At 40.0% G+C, this 4770-nt stretch overlaps 1 long non-coding RNA gene across 1 annotated transcript; it reads left to right on the top strand.

The window, feature by feature from the left end:
* The first annotated feature begins 278 nt into the window (after nucleotides 1-278).
* Nucleotides 279-4501, top strand: LOC136719199 (uncharacterized). Its single transcript, XR_010805382.1, has 2 exons — nucleotides 279-637; nucleotides 3381-4501. It is a non-coding gene; the product is annotated as an uncharacterized LOC136719199 (long non-coding RNA).
* Nucleotides 4502-4770: the final 269 nt, after the last annotated feature.

Genomic DNA, 4770 nt, shown 5'->3' with positions numbered 1-4770 from the left:
CTAGACTTCCGTCACAGAAAACTACGACAATGGGTCGCTAAATATAACTTTTGTCATGATGTTGTGTCGTCTATAATAGTATTATATGTTTGTTCGATCAAACCTGTAACCCTTCCCTGAATAAAGGTGCCTGCCTAAGCAGTTTCTGCCCTACGTACCAGTGAAGGGTTAAATCGAGTTGAGAGCTTTCATTTCCTCTCCAGCGCCATCTGAACAAACAACCGGGTGACCTGACATCGTTGTGAACAGGGGGGCGGTGCTCTTCAGGAGGAAAAAAAGAAAGAGGCCTGCCATGTGACCGCTGCTTTGATGGGTGGGCATGCCCAACTGAAGCTCAGAACAACAATTCTGGGAAATGAAGCAGGCTGGCTGTACAGTGCTATTTGCATGTGACTGATTCATCTTGTTTATCGGTCTCATCATCAGTCAGTGTGCCTCGGGCCTCCCTCCGCTGCTTCTCTTCCTTTTATTTTGTTTCTTTTTAAATTGTCCCCGTTTTCCTTTTTTGTTTTGTTTTTTGTTTTTTTTCGGAAAGGCATTCATCATCTCCACCCATCCATTCAATGAGAGAAGACAAAAGCAGCCCCGGACTGGAGTGTGGTGGTATATACCAGCCCCAACAAGCACTGCTGGAGACGTGAGTCACTGCAGACAAGGTCCCACGAGGCCATGTGCTTTTTTCTCTCTCTCTCTCTCTCCCCACGCCCTAAAAATGGAAACTGTGCTAGGATTTCCTCACCCACCCACCTTGCCTTGTTAAAATGATTGCCGCTGCTACTAATGAACCAGTTGGACTCCTTTCAATTTCATTTTCTCTCATGGTACATTGTCATTCAGCAAAAAGATTACACACAATCCAGCCCTTTTGCTGACAACACTATGCACAACAAGATGAACAAGTTCCTAATAGATGGCGGTAAAAGACAGTACAGCAGGAGTGTCCCGTGGGACTCAAATGAACAATTAACCAATCCTATTTACTCCAGTAGTAAACAGACATGACAAATAATCTTATTGTGACAAGGCCCTCAATGCAGGCAAGAGTCAAGTCTTTTAATCTGGGTCAGTCGGCCCAATCCGAGGCATTCCCCCTACCTGAATTTGGAAATACAGGGCCGTTTTATAAATCTGCTCCAACACTCATAAAGAGCAGATGGAAATTGAAAAGTTAACACAAGTTAAAGCAGATTTTTTTATTGTTTCTGTTGTGGTCATTTGTTTCCCGTCTTGTATTGTTTACTAGCTATGGTTTCCTTTAGAAATTTTTCATTGTTTCTAAGTATCAAGGGACTCCCCATGTGAAAGTTTGCTGTTCTCGTTTTAAACTTGAAAGCACTAGCATTAATCGTGGTGCAAGGGTTGGTTGCAATATACGATTATTAGTAAAGCACACTCCCCCAAAGCCATTTTTCGGCCTTTCATTTCTACTTCGGCTTCAAAACGCCTCCCTCCCTGTGCATTTGAAAGAGCAGGCCTGCGTATTTTCTGAACGGCTTTAGCGTGTCTGCGTGTATTGATGGATTCATCTTCATCGAGATGTTATTTTCAGATCTGAAGTTGGGAGAGGTGGCAACTGGAATCGCTGGGGTGCAGATAAGGAAATGGAACCTACTTGTGGGGTAACTGAAACCTGAAACACAAGGAAGCACCCTGGCATCAATCATTAAGTGCACTCTTGATGTAAACAACTTAATCCTGATTAACAGATTTCACTCAAAAAGTCACAAATCTCACTATAGGTGTGTGAGTATGATTCACACAACGTCCCTCCAGCAATCACAAGTGTTGACTGATAAGCAATCAACATCTCGGCCCTTCCTCAGTGCAAAATATACAAATCTATAAGAAAATCCAGAAATGTAACTCATGCTTTTTTTGATCAATCCTTGAATTGGCGGTTTTCCCCCTTCCTGCCAAAAAAAAATGGACTCTCATTGTCAGCTAAAAGAAGAATAAAATAAATTAGCTTTTTTCCAGTGCTATATTTCAAGCGGTGTTGAAAACATTTACAGCAGCAGATTCTAATCAATTAGTACAAACGCAGAGAGTCTAATCTGGCCATCTGGCGCTCCTCCTTTAGGACTTTGCAGGGCATGACACAGAACCTGCCAATCCAATGTGTCAGGCAAAGGGAACAGGAACCGATCCGTCATTCAAATTTCAAAGCAGATTCATGCATCGGGTCTGGAGAGCCAATACAAATGGAAAATGACATGTGACTCAAGGTCTCTTCAGATGCAAATTAGAGGGGAAGTCCTCTCCTTTCAGATCTTGTTTTTGGAGGTTTGCCTGAGCTAGACTGAGTAGGCTGTGACTATGTCATGATCAGCTAAAAAACCTGCAATGACACACTGTACAGTGGTTTGACTTTGCACTGTTTGGTAATAATGTGGTTATAAGTGTGATTATTTTTGTATTGCACAGGAATCTGCAAACCTATGAGCAATTTTTTTTTTTTTATGCTTTACTAGGAAGTCTGTCTAACTGGCTTGCTTCATGTCTATTGTGTATTTTGTAGCAGACGCCCATTCCCTGTTAAAGAAACAGTACAGTATAAGCAAATGCATACAACATACAGTGTCTAGTGTCTGATTACATTATCTGTAACCCCAATGTTTTTACATTTTGGTACTTTCAATGGACACACTGACATTTGTACATGAAGCGAATCCCCTTCAAAGCAATTTACAGGCAAAAACAAAGTGACATTTTTCAGGATCACGGAGTCAACACTCTTAAGTGATTATATTCCAGCAAACCCATTTAAATATATATGTAAATCATTTTAGGGCACACGTGTAAAACAGCCTACTCCCTTTGCACCCAAATAACGAGGGAAACGAAAGCAGGATATTGAATCAAAAACCATTTATGTAACTAGATGCCCCTAAAGCTTCAACTCTGCTGTTCCTCTCCGTGTTGTAGTCTCCAGTTTCGGTGAACTGGCTTAGCCCAAGTTCGTATTGTGCAAGGGATAGCTGGCGGGCCCTGTGAGACGCATGTACTTTACACCTAGTGAAAGGCAGCTGAGTCATAACTTCAAAACACCTGTCTGGCCGATACAGGCTCATTGCATCAGCCTAATTTGCCCCTCGGGTCAGGGGCGTCACTGCAATGATACCATCTGCGGAATATGGATGTTATTTTTACATTCCACACCTTCAATGCTTTTCAAAATGACTAACAGCCACCACAATTCTGTTTACTCGCCTCAGGCACAAAGGTGGGACTTTTGCGTATTGCCTTGCCGACTCACAACAAAGCTATCAAGCGTTCTCTCTTTCCTCTGATTACTGCCTTTTTTTTCCTTCTCCTTGTCCTTCATCTTCATCGCTCTGCTTTCTCTTCGTTAAGGACTAATTTGAGAATCCATCCCCCAGGGCGAACGTCCTCATCAGGTGACAGAGAGGGGGAAGGAGAGAGAGAGGGAGAGGAAATGAACAGGTTTTGAATATCCTTTGAAAGAAGTCAATGGGCAATTTCTTGTTGGAAGGCGCCACTCAAACCGGATTATGACGAAGAAACGACTCCGAAAAGAAAGCCGAGACAAAGTCTGTGAGGCGAAGGCTATTCCGATCTATTTTTATGTCTTAGTTTTTGCCTTTCTTTTATTCTGTGTCTATTTTATGTTTATCACCTCCTTCCCTTGGTAGTTTGGCACATTGGTGAAACATCTGATTTGTGAAGATATTTAAGGATATACTCTGCAATGCTAACAATAGGTCTGTCTGTCTTCCTCTTAAATGTGCTTTGATGAATGATTTGAATAGGATTTCTTACCTGCTTGCCTCACGCCTGACCAAAAACAAGCACCACTGTATTGTTCTGTATTTTCAAAGCATGCTAGTCCAGTACTGAATGCCTGTAACCACATCAACATTGTCTTTTGTAGCTGACTTAATTCACATTTAAATATAGGACCCTTATATAAACCCAAAACAAATAAACAAACAAACAAATAAATAAATAAATAAATAAATAAATAAATAAATAAGCATTTATTATATGCCTCACAAGGTTGTTTTTTGTGTGTTTGTATTTGTTTTAACAGTGTCTTAGCATATGTCATATCACAATGAACACTGACCTCCATTGCTATGCAGAGCAGCGCATTGCTTGTGGGTAGCAGGATCAAATTGGCTTTTCAAAAATGTGCAAGACAAATCCTACAGGCCTGAGTTGGGGGTTTGAGGCCTGTCTATATTGACTAGCAAAACTGTGTTTCTTCAAGTTTAAGGTGCCTTATTTATTACATTCCAGATGTAAGCATCCACAGATGACGAATAACATAAAAACGCCACTGTTCAAGTCATGATCGAGTCTTTTCATTGCATAGAATGCAAACATGGATGGAATATGAATAACCAAGAGTAAAAAAAAGCTAATCAATTGAAGAAATAACAGTAAAAGAAACACCAAAGAAATATATATTAATTCATGTTCAATATTTAGCTCAATGCAGACTGTATAAGTATTTGAATAAAATTCAATTTCTGCTTCACTAACTGGAAAACTGTGTGTTCATTATTTACATAAAAAACTGGTTCAACAATTCTAATGAAATTTCCCAACTTAATTGTATCGTCAGACATGACAAACAACTATGTAATTTTTCAAATTTTTGATTTTTTTTTATGCATGGAGAAAAATGCATCTCTTTCCCTGTCTCAATTGCCATCTTAATTACATATATTACATAATAATTATATCTTAACTAATGCAAGCATTTCTTTTAAGGTACCTTGGCAACTTGGTTTCTTAGTTTCCCAT

Source organism: Amia ocellicauda, chromosome 23 (assembly GCF_036373705.1).
Source record: "Amia ocellicauda isolate fAmiCal2 chromosome 23, fAmiCal2.hap1, whole genome shotgun sequence".
NCBI classification, from domain to species: domain Eukaryota; kingdom Metazoa; phylum Chordata; class Actinopteri; order Amiiformes; family Amiidae; genus Amia; species Amia ocellicauda.
Note: the sequence above shows the minus strand (reverse complement) of the source record. Positions and strands in the feature narration are given on the sequence as shown.